This window comes from Leucoraja erinacea, chromosome 6 (assembly GCF_028641065.1).
Source record: "Leucoraja erinacea ecotype New England chromosome 6, Leri_hhj_1, whole genome shotgun sequence".
Lineage (NCBI taxonomy): Eukaryota > Metazoa > Chordata > Chondrichthyes > Rajiformes > Rajidae > Leucoraja > Leucoraja erinaceus.
In genome coordinates, this window is record NC_073382.1 from 75844932 (window position 1) to 75857988 (window position 13057).

The following is a 13057-nucleotide window of genomic DNA, read 5'->3' on the forward strand; positions in this document are numbered from 1 at the left end:
GTCATATCCTTCCAAACCCCTCTTATCCATGTTCCAGCCTAATTGTCATTTAAATGTTGTAATTGTACCAGCTTCTACAGCTTCCTCTGGCAGCTCGTTCCATACAACCACTACTCTGTGTGGAAAGATTGCCCCTCACGTCCCTTTTAAATCTTCCCTCTCTTAACTCAAAACTATGCCCTGTAGCTGGAACAGTATGCAAAGTCCTGGACTTTTGCTATTTTTACAATTATTCTAAACTTGCATATTGGGGACAGCTTAGGAAAAATAACTAACTGGACTCTCTTCAAATTAGATTTGCCATTGTCCTGGATAACTATTCCAAATACTGGGAATACTGAATATTTTTTATTGATTCTGAAGGCTTTTGTATAGGCTTGCTGAGCCTTCTACATGACAGCATATTGGAGTCGGACAAGGCAGCATGAAGATATGTCCTCCTTGACAAAGTAATTTAAAGGAGATTGGAGGAAGGGGCTTGCCAAGGCACCCTATTCTGCAAGAGTCCTCCTGGAACAAAGGTGCTGTCTGAATATGTCGGTACCTGGTGACTGAGATTTTTCACCTGCTGGTGGTGGGTTTCTAGTCACATAGTGAACAGCACTGCATGTGGGGGTGAGGGTCACATTGACCCTGAGTTTTTTCATTTCCAGATCATTCCAACAAGGGGCAGCATTTGTGTGCCATGCCCCACAGTTTGCATCATCTGCTGCATTCATGACCTTCTGGAGCTCACTGTTGAAGGCAATTCATCTTGGAACTCTTGCAGCAAGAGAAGTAGGTATTTGATGTGAGCATGCAGCTACACCATACCAATGTACTGCATTGCCAGGTAAGTGGCATGTTTCCATCATGCCACATGTGCTTAGGAATAATGGTTTCCAAAAAGAGGAAATGTGACCACATCCACAGGTTTTCACTTATGTTCTCACAAATATGGACAACTACCCAGTTCTGATACTATTTTCTGAAAATCTCCTGCACCTTCTTCATGGTGTCTGTATCCATCTATGAAGAGGAGAACCGATTGCACACAGCATTCTATGACATAACCAAGATTCAATACAAACTTAACATAAATTCTTTCTTCTAATTTTCCCCCTTTATAATTGACACCTACTATACTATTTGTTTCTTTTTATGGCTCTGTCAAACCACATCACTCCTTTTAACGATTTTCTCTATGTTTCCATCTTTCTTCCTGTCTGACGAATACATTTCCATTATCCCACTTTGTCATTGATTCTTCTATTAACATATACTTCTTCACATCAGTTCTACCTTTAGTTCTTAAGGGCCTATCCCACTTTCCCAAGTTACTCACGAATTCTCCCGAGTTTTCCCCTTGATTCAAACTCGGAGAATGTCCACAGTGAGTCTGTAACGAGTCCGTAGGAATCCGTAGATATATCGTAGCGGCTCATTCTGTAGGTACTCGGGGCATCAGGTAAGTCGGGATTTTTTTTTAGCATGACAAAAAAGTCCACGAGTAATAAGATAGTCGGGAGGAGGAGTTTGTAAATCACAAAAATCTTAAATTTTTTTAAGTAAGTAAGTAAGTTTTATTTATATAGCACGTTTTAAGTCAACTCGCATTGACACCAAAGCTTTACATAAATTAAATAATAAATTCCATTACAAACCATAGAAAAAGGTTAAAAAAAAAAATGTATAAAATGGACACAACACATTATAGAGTTCAACACAAACGTCCCCCCACAGCAGAATCAAAACTTTCCACTGTGGGGAAAGGCACCAGAAAGTTAAGTCCTCTTCCTTTGTGAAACACCCGAGGTCGGGGCAGCCAGTCTGATGATTTTCAGGGCCCTCTTGCCGTGAAGATGGAACTTCGTCATCAGGTGAAACGTTCCTCAGCGGCATGGAAAAGTCTGGAGCCTTTCAACTCTGCAGAGGACTCGGAAAAGACTCGGCCCTTTACCTTTCCACACACTTTCATCTTTGTATGGCAGCCTTTATGGCAGTCGGCAGATCAATTTCTCTCCGGGGATGAATAAAGTTCTATCGTATCGTATCGTATCGTATTAGGAGATTAGCATTTTTTTCCCCTGCAAATTTAGACGTCACTTCTTCATGGTTAGCAATGTCCACTCAGGATGATACTTACTCACAGGACAACGAGTTAGATTGCAGGGAATGTAAGTCGTTAGATCCATAAATGTGCTTATTTACTTTGCTCAGTTTTGTTGATCCCATTAATTTGTAGTTGACAATATAAGACTAACTGTGGTAATTTAGATTTATTTCAGGATCTTTATTGAAATCAGGTCTCACATGGACATGTTCCAGTCTAGTGAAACCATTGATTCTCTTGATGACTGTCAGCACCACAGAGATTCTATCTCAGTCTCAGATGACAATTTATTGATTGCGAGCACTTTTGGTCTGCCTAGCTAATGATATGACTCATTAGGTTCAGTTATAGAACCTCCTAAATTAAATAGCTTTCTCTTTGTTTCTTCTCAAGCGAATATGTTGGGAGGTAATGACTAAAGAATAAAGATTTTTATTTTCTTGTATTTCGGAATAAAGGATTGTTTAAGTACAACAAGCACAGACGTTATGCAGAATGCATAGCAAACCCAAAATATGCTGTTCTATCTGACTTGTTTGTTCCCTTCCAGCTGTGGTTTCTCCCTCAATGTTTTTGCTATTTATCCCAACCATTCCCTTCACAGCAAGCAAGCACTTCATCCATTTAATATTCTTATCGTGTTATTTCTTCCAGTAGAAATATTTAGTATAAAATAATACAGATTTTGACGCATTTACCAATATTATTTCCCAAACTGACAGCACTATTGAATTGAATTGAATACGTTATTGTCACATGTGATGAGTCACAGTGAATTTTTTTGCTTGAGTATCAAAGGCATGCAAATAGTTGCCACAGAAAGGGCATCGACAAAGTTATAAAGTATCCCATGCCAGGTCCACCGCTGATCTCCCCCTATTGCAGGATTATTATTATTATTATGATGATGATGATGATGATGATTATTATTATTATTATTATTATTATTATTATTATTATTATTATTATTATTATTATTATTATTATTATTATTATTACTGCATTGTGACTCCCGGGCCTGTACACCTCTGTCCTATAATTAAAGTTATTGCTCAATATATAACTCTTTGGCTAAGCAATTTGTCTAATTTGACTCTAGTGAAGACCTTTTTTACTGAATAATAGTAAAATGTAAGTTGTTATAAATATGTTGAATAAACTCATACATTGTTTCCAATATCCAGCAGCCCAAGTTTTGTGCAGCAAGCAGTAAAATTATATTTTATCAACAACACTTGAATAACCTAAAAGCACCAAGATTTTCAATTACAAACTTTGCCTTACATGAAAGGTATGAACTAAGAACAGAAATAAGCCATGGTCAATCAGCCTCTCAAGACTGCTCCCCTCTTCAATAAGATCATGGTCAATCAGATTGTAATCTCAACTTGTATTTCTGCCTCTACATTTAATTTTTTACCCCTTATCCTACATCTATCCATCTCTGCTTTAAAAATATTCAAAGACTCTGGTTCCTTCGATTAGGTGAATTCTAATGACTCGTGACCTATGAGGGATAAAGTTCACCTCATCTCTGTGTTAACTGAGCAACTCCTTATTTTTTAAAGTAGTGATTCATAAGGTCATAAGGAATAGGTTTTAATAAGGTTTCCTTATGTCCTTTTCACAACTTACTTTCTTATCTATTTTGTGCCATCAGCAAATTTAACAGCCATCCAAGTCCTCACACAAATTGTAAAATCATAAGATCATAAGTAATAGGAGCAGAATTAGGCCATTCAGCCCTAGGTCTACTCCACCATTCAATCATGGCTGATCTATCTCTCCCTCCTAACCCCATTCTCCTGCCTTCTTCCCTTACACCGGTACTAATCAAGAATCTATTTGCTGCGTCTCTGCCTTAAATATATCCACTGACTTTGCATCCACAGCCTTCTGTGGCAAAGAATTCCACAGATTCACCACCAAAATGAATGAAGCCCCAACACCGTTCCCTGTGGAGCACCACATGTTATATTTTGACAATGCACACAAACATATTTAAACTTCCCCTCTGTTTCCTGTTGGCCAGTCAATCTTTAATCCATGCCAATAAATTACTTCTGACACCAAGAGTTTCTGATTTCCACAGTAACCTTTAATGTGGCAATTTATTAAATGCCTTCGGGAACTCCAAACCGCAGAGTGTGTTCCGATCCGTTCCCATGTCGGAGTTTCGATCATCGAAAGGGCCTGAACATCTGTAGCGGCATCTGCAGAGGGCTCAAGGCCCCGACCATGAGTAAACAAAGGAGGAAGATGATTGAACCTTATTGCCTTCCATCACAGAGAAGATTCCACTGTGGTGGATGTTTATGTTAAATTCTAATGGGTATTGTGTTCCTTTTACTTGTATGGCTGTATGGTAACTCAAATATCACTGTACCTTATGACAATAAATGTGAACTTGAACTTGAATCTAAGTATCAATCCGTTCCCTTACATCGCCAGAACCATATATTGTTGCTTCTTATATGGAACTCCAATTAATTGGCCAAACATGATTTCCCTTTCATATATAGAACCTAACCAGGCAAGGATGCAGTCAGCGGTGATATGATTACAAAGCTTGGCACGGCCCAGCAACAAACCAAGAACATACTGATGGGAATGATGGCACTGCTTTTCGACAGATATAAAATTGATGGCTGTTGTTTTTGGCTCTTTGCAATGAAGCATTCAGTGATTGCAGGTATTTCTAGAATATGGTTTTGTATAAATTGAGTTTAGATTGGGATAAATTTGAAGAGAGCGTACATACTTCCTTTGGTCCTCCTTTTTTGTTTGTGTCATTCAATGTGCCATTATTTGTTAATTCCACGTGGAGCCTGATTTCAATAAAGGTTATAAAGAAAACCCTTATTAAAAAGTTATAACACGTAAATGTTAATAATCTATCTATCTTATATTGGAAAATTAGCACAAACATAATTCAGTTTTAAAAGGATATTGGGATAAGGATTGGTGATTATGAGTGGGATATTTGTTATACTGAATGTATTGGGAAGGGTGATTATAGGGTGATGAGGTATATATGACTAAGAGATATTGTATAGGATATGAGGGTTTTTTCTTTTTTCTTTTTTCTCTCTTTTTTTTGTATGGCTTTGTAAATATTTGATTAGTGTATAAATGTAAATAATTTGGTTTACATTGACAATAATGTGTTTCTATAGGCTGCTGATATTGAAGTGCAATTATACGAATTATGAGTAGCGCAGTTGAAATAAGGGTGACAATTTAATAAGGCTTTGGGCACTTGCCTGCTGTCCTTTTCCGGACCTCGATTCATTTATTTACCATAGTTGTATAAATAATCTTGTTTTTTTGTATTCAATTCTTGTGTGGTCCACAAAACCCTCCTGATCTTTTTCAACCTTAAAAAAAGATTTTCTGAAAGCTGTAAGTGGGGGGATCCGACATAAAGAATTATTATCTATGTATTATTATTATAGTATGTATTATTATTATTATTCTATTGTAATATATAATCTCGGGATTACAAGCATACTTAAGAATAATCAATGCACGCGCTTTCCTTTCCTTATTCCAACCAAATAGGAGGTGGAATGTGGCAAAGGTTTCCTGCGACTGTTAAATGTCAGGCTCCCTGAAAATATTGACGTCTGATCCAACATAGTGGCAAGAATGATGGTGTCTTGAGGCCTTGTCACAGGGTTTCTTCTTGTTTTGCAGTGAGAACCTATTGGAAGCATGTTTCCTATACAAAAAACTGTGCTGAAAACACAATTTATGGCAGTCTTAATGGATGGATTCATAACACACGGACCCTGGCCACACAGAGCATTTGGCCTTTCAAAGACCAGTGTTTTGCCCCCACGGATGTCTCATAGTCCCAGCGTCATAAGCACCATGAATCACAAACCTCGCCTGAATCCCCAATATTGTGCTGAAATCATAGCGGTCTGCACGTGTCCAGCATAAAAATGTTCGTTCAGCTGAGGCACGTTAAAATCAGTCCTCGGTGTCCCGGGGGAAAAACAAACAAGGAAGAACTCATGTAGCATATAACACGAAATCTCAGAGGTGTATGGAATCTGGGCTTTCCTGTCTGTACATTATTTCACCCCCTGCCCCCCAACATGGGGAGCATAGGAGGGTTTTTGATTGAATGGTGTCCGCGAGCACTTTAACCCAGGGGATGCGTTGTATGTAGCAGAGTGGGATTTCATGCACACGATTTATTTAGTAAACCCCCCTATCCCCCCTATTGGGATTCGCCCCCCTCCGACCACCCCCCCTTAAACGATATGACCAGGCGTAGGAATCGACCCTCTCTAATTCAGAGAATTACTAACTCTCTCACTTACTAACTTTAAATTATATCAGAAAGGGAAATGGAAAGATTAGGAGGGAAGGTGACAAAAAGGGAGTGGCGGAGGCCACTTTGATTCATGGCGGAATCCGCGGGGGGGGACGCATTCAATCCGAAATAAAATTAAACGTGTATTTTCAGGTATAAGACATGGTCCGATTGAACGGTCGTGTTGCAGGAGGACATTAAATTTTAAAATAGATGAAGAAGAACCGAAATACATCAAACAACAAAGAAGGTTGACGAAACCTGGTCTTAAGGCGTAAGAGGGAAGGATGACCGTCATGGATGGCCACGATTGACGGACAGAATTGCAGCCACCTCTGCTATAAGAAATTGTAACACAGACAGGTAACCACCCCGCGGCAAAGCCGGAGATCCAGAAAGGAGTCTGTTCCGTCAGTGAAGTAAATTAGGGGAAACCGATGTGTGGAGCCAGGGGATGTATCTTCTTTTGAGTAGGAGAGAGTCCTCTGACACCCGTACTAATTAAGAGATGAGACAGTCACTGTAGGCGTGATTTTTCTTTAATTATTAAAGAGCAGGCATAATGTATGAGATACGGATCTGATGTCTGGACCCATTTTGGGAATACAGGTGCACAACCTTTTATCCGAAGATCCAAATAACGAAAACCTCCGAATAGCGGACATTTTTTCAGTCCTTGAAAAAAGGTCCTTGAAAACGTTCACGGAGGGCGGCCCGCAGAGGTGACAGCGGAACCTCCGGGCGGTCCGCGAAGAAAAGGAAACTAAATCCCCATTCATAAAAGAGAAGGCGAGGGTATATTGCACGGGAGGGTTAATAATTGACAATATGCTGCTGTCTGCCCGCTGAGTTAAAAAGTTCCCACGGTAGACACGATACACAGTGTATCGTGAGTCTTGCGTGGGAACTTTTTAACTCAGCGGGCAGGGAGCAGCAGATTGTCGCTCCCTTCAGTTTCACCCCACCTACACCCCTCTGCTTCCCGGCCATGTGTGTGACCCCTTCCCTCCTCTCTCCAGCTCCCCACCCATTGCACCGGCGTGGGGGCTTTGCACTGTCTTCACGTCGGCAATGCCAGTCACCGGAGACGTCAGGACCAACGGGACACCGACCCCCAGGCCCACTGCAAGCACGGAGATCCCAGAGACCCACAGCCAGCAGCAGCCCAGGCACCTTCCAACTCCAGAGGAAAACTGCAAACTAGCGGGAGACATCGGGACCACCAGAAGCCGCTCCCCGATGGGCCGCTACGGCGACAAGTGGCGTTTCGCCCACAGCCCGAGCTGTGCCCCCTCATCGGGACACCGACCCCCAGGCCCACTGCAAGCACGGAGATCCCAGATCAGCATCTCCAGCCCAGCCCCGCTCCAACTCCAGAGGAACACGCTCCCCGTATGGACAGAAACTGATGGGGCGCAAGGTACGCCTTGTTCTTGGGGTCGCGCAGCTCGGGCTGTGGGCGAACTGCCACTTGTCGCATAGCGGCCCATCGGGGAGCGGATTCCTCTGGAGTTGGGGGTGGGGGGGGGGGGGGAGGGGGGTATTGTGCTGTTTGATCGCCCCCTGCTATCCCAGGGACAGGGAGACAGGACGTTCACCGAGGGCGGCCCGCAGAGGTGACAGCGGAACCTCCGGTCGGTCCTCGACAAAAGGGGAACTAAATTCCCATTCATAAAAGAGAAGGTGAGGGTACATTGCGTGGGAGAGTAGGAATCCCAAGACAAAGTTGAGTGAGCATTCACCGAGGGTGGCCCGCAGAGGTGACAGCGGAACCTCGGGTCGGTCCTGGAAGAAAGAGGGACTAAATCACCTTCATAAAAGAGAAGTGGAGGGTATATTGCGCGGGAGGGCATAGCGCCTACCTGGAAGAAACCAGACATTTTTTCCAGGATGTCGTTTGCACACCAAAGCTCACGTTTGGCGCCTCTGCTGTACACGGATATAAGAGTGTGAAAATGTCGCCTTAGGCCGCCTAAGGGCATGTAGCCCCGCTAGGGTGACATGAGTGCGGGAGGTGATTCAATGCTGCGGTCACATTTACAAATTCAGGAATTCATTCAACACACTGCATTTCATACAGGCATTTATTCTGCAAGAAAAAACTACATTGAAGACTCAAACTCGTGACCAAGGAACTGCCGGGATCAAGGCGCAAACTCGCGACCTTGCGGATATGAGCCGGGCACTCTACCACCGAGCCAGCCATTAAAATCTACGCTAAAAAATTTCCATTCCGAAGACCGACAAATTCCAAATTACGAAAAGTGTCTGGTCCCAAGGCTGTCGGATAAAAGGTTGTGCACCTGTAGTGTGATGTGACCACCTGCTCTGTAGGTTGTAACAACTTTGCTTAGTGTGGAAGCTGTTACAGAGTCTGCTGGCATGTGTGGGAAAAGTCTATAAAAAGATGAAAGTTGTCTTATTATGCCCCTGTCCCACTTAGGAAACCTGAACGGAAACCTCTGGAGACTTTGCGCCCCAGCCAAGGTTTCCGTGCGGTTCCCGGAGGTTTTTGTCAGTCTCCCTAATGGTCAAAAATGGTTTCCGCTTCTTCTATGTTCCGCCGATTATTTCAAAAAATTCAAACCCGGCCACGACTAAAAATAGGTTGCCGTTTTAAAAATCGGTAATTTTTTAGTTGAAGCCGGTTGCTCGTTGAAGGTGGTTGCTGGAGGTTGTAGGTAGTGGAAGGTAAGACTTTTTTTTCACCCAGTTTTATTCCACCAGGGAGGTCTTACCGGCGTGTTCTTCATCACAATGGGTACCTAATAGGTAGGAATGGCTGCACTGTCGGAGAGCCACTAAGAGTGCATGGGGGGAGGTTGAGGGGAGATGGCCTGAATGCGTGGGGGGAGGGGAATAGCAAGGAGCAGAGTGGGGGGGGGGGGGGGGGGGGGGGGGGGGGGGGACTGGGGGGAATGAAGGGAGGAAGGTGACTGAGTGAACTGCCACCACACCAGCTGTAAGTGACTGAAGGTCCAGCCCACCAGCCATGACTTAGTGAACTGCCAGCCCACCAACCATGACTCACTGAACTGCAAGTCCAAGAATCCATTCAGTCCATAATATCCATACTAGCTCCCTGGAAACAAGTCCTTTCAGCCCACAACACCCTTACTAGTGATCCAGATATCCATGCAAGGATAGACTTTCCTCCTTCATTGCTGATCTGTAAAAAAAGATGAAAATGTCTAAAATTGATTCTCCACCCTCTCCCCCTTCTCTGGTGGAGAGGTGGAATATTCCGTTGGGGGACCAGCCCTCCTGTGAGGACTCCCCTGCGACTCCCAGTAAAATGCATTGGTCAGCAACCTGTCCGAGGAACCAAAAGGCTGCCCTGAAGCTGCAATAAAATATTTTTGGTGGGAAGCAAGGTATCAAGTTCAAGTTTAAGTTGCGTTTATTGTCACATGCACCATTTGGTACAGTGAGATTTGCGCTACCATACAGCCATACGTATAAAAAGAACACAATACACGATAGAGTTTAACATCCCCACACAGCGGAATCAATGTTTCCCACTGTGAGGGAAGGCAATAAAGTTCAGTAAACTTCCTCTTTGTTCACCCGTGGTCGGGGCCTTGAAGTCCTCCGCAGTCGGGCCCGATGTTCAGGCCCTCTCGCCGGGATGATCGGAGCTCCGGCATCAGAACGGAAGAGCACTCTCAGCTCCACGGTGTTAAAGTCCGCAGGCCCAACACTCCGGAGCTTCAACACAGGCAATCCCCGGCAAGGCATCGTCATGCTCCATGATGGAATTCAGTGCTGCTCCACCGCTGAAGCTCTGGTAGGAAAGGCCACGGCAATCCAGTTGGTAGGCCTTGAAGGGGGGGGACAGCTTCAGAATGAGATTACTAGCCTTTCCATTAGTATCAGTTTAAGCGACTCGGAGAAAAGACGCATCTCCATCCAGGTAAGTGTTTGGGAAATTATTTCCACCTATTCCACCCTATCCCCCCCACATAAAAAAGAGTAAGAAACCTTTAAAACATAATTTTTAGCATACTGAATATAACAAAAAAGGGTGAAAGGATGAACAGCTGCTGGCGAGGCTGCCACACTCGATAGCGCCACTCGATGGCGCCACTTACACAAACCGGCATTTCGCTGAACACCTCCACTCAGTCCGCTTAAACCTGCCTGATCTCCCGGTTGCTACACACTTTAACCCCCCCCCCCCCCCCCCCCCCCCCCCCTCCCACATTGACCTTTCTGTCCTGGGCCTCCTCCATTGTCAGATGAGGCCCAGCACAAATTCGAGGAACAGCACCTCATATTTCGTTTGGGTAGCTTACACCCCAGTGGTATGAACATTGACTTCTCTAAAATCAAGTAACCCTTGGGGTGGAAGATTGCAACCATCACGTGGTCCGCTCTGTTCCGATGAGTGCAATCAACCCGGTGTGCACAAATAAATAAGTTCAAATAGAACAAGTTGTCCTACAACTTTAGGCTGTGCACGCCATACGCAAGCAGAGGAAGTACCCCTTACTTTCCCTCTCTCTCTCCATCCCTCCCCCTTCACAGTTCACCGACCAGTCTGACTGTCTCCAAGTACATTTCATCTCTGTTGGCTTTGTTGTTGTCTTCTCCCAGCTAACAATGACCGATTGCACATGTTCATTGATCTCCATTCCCTTTTGTCCTGTTTTCACACCTTACACTTCTTTATCTATGTATCTCCCTCTCCCCTGACTGTTAGTCTGAAGAAGAGCCTTGACCCAAAATGTCACCCATTCCTTTTCACCAGAGATGCTGCCTGTCCGGCTTAGTTAAGCCTCTGTCCCACTTGGGCGACATCCACCACGACTTCTGGGAAGTTAACCACGAAATCATATCTTCATCACTCTCCTTCATGGTCGAGAGTGGTCTCCGCGTAGTCGAGGCTTCAGCTAGATCGCGGTGTATTTTTCAAGATGTTAAAAATTGACCGCGACTAAAAATAGGTCGCCGTGGGAAAAATCGATACTTTTTTAGTCGTAGGTCTAGTCGAAGGCGGTCATAGTAGGTCGTGATGCTAGTCATAGGTAGGCGAAGGTGGTTGAAGGAAGTCGAAGGTAATAGCTCCGTGGTGACAAAAAGGTCAGTAGAAAAAAAAGGTAATTTAAACAGAAGAACGTGATCTCTGTCACTCCAAGGCATGTTCATTCGTAGCTGGAGAGTTTTTTGGAGAGGAAACTTGTGTTTTAGAGATGGCACCATAAAGGCAGCAGCACAGGGGAAGGGCACAACCCTCAAAAAAACTTGCCATGCAGGTGTTGCCCACCCAGGAGGAGGAGTGGCAGGAGGTGATGCCACAGGAGGTGATAGTGCAGGAGGAGGGAGCCCTGCATGAGAGACCCCTGGAGGAGGAGACCAGGGTGGGAGTATATGTCCCCACCACCACCCCATCCTTCACTGCCTCATTTGAAGGTAGCAAAGTAGCCCTTCCTCCTGTGTCTGACACAGCATCAGAGGCAGATGCCCCATTGATGGTGAGGGAGGAAGGGTTATGCCCTACACCTTCACCAGGCAGCAGGAGGGGAAACTTGAAGAATGGTTTCAGCAGAATGCCATCCTGTACGATAAGGAAAATAAGGGGTACAGGGACAGGGACAAGAATGGCATGCTTGCCATCCACTGCCCCACGTGTGCTTAAAGCTTCATCTTTTGTCAAAGCCCAGCGCCACTCTCTTCCAGTCATCTGGTTTACTGGGACAGTCCATCACATCATCTCCATTCACCCATTGAGACCTCTTCTTGTGCTTCCTCTTCACCCTTGCTCTTCCCCTTCTGCCTTTCTTAAAAGGCTGCTGGAGCAAAAGGGCTACTGCAAACAGCAGTAATTGTATATTTACTAACATCCTCCAAAGGATGGTTCAGAAGGATTTAAAGAAAAACCTGGGAGGCATTTTTTTGTGAGAAAAAAATGCAGACATGACATCATTTTATCAGGTGATCATTTGAGCTGTAGACACTTGTCACTGGTCGTTGTTGGTTTTCGGTGTGGTCCTCTGAGGTCGAAGGGGGTCGTGCTCATTCACGGACCAATTTGCCAGAGACCATCCTTGAGTAAAACGTACATAGTCAAAGCCAGTCTCCAACATAGTCAAAGGAGGTCTTCTTCATTGTCGAGGGAGGTCTTCAACATAGTTGTAGGAGGCCGTACACAGAGTCGAGGAAGGTTCTAGGAGGTCGTAGGTCACCAGGACCTTGATTTCTTTTTTTTAGTCGCTTAAGGTCACCAGAACTCGCGGTGGAGGTCTCCCAAGTGGGACAAGCCCTTAACTGCATGTCTGTCTTAGGGATTTATACACGATTCAAGTGTCTGTCAGACTGAAGTAGACACCAGTAAGTAAGCTGTGAGGTGAAACCATATATTCTGGAAATATTGATGCTATTTTTTATTATCTTTATGAATAACAAATGAGCAGTGCAACCTAGAATGACAGATAACCCATTCATGTAAATTCAAACTAGTTTTCCACTTCAATAGAGGCCCAGAAGCAGTTAAGCACTTTGCTCATTTGTGAAAGATGCTTTCAAAACGACCCACGCATATGAGTGATACTCATGGAAAATCTACTAATCTCATTCTGAAGCTATTGCTCCCTGATTAATAGAAAAAACATATGAACTTTGGAAATAGGAGTAGGTGCAGG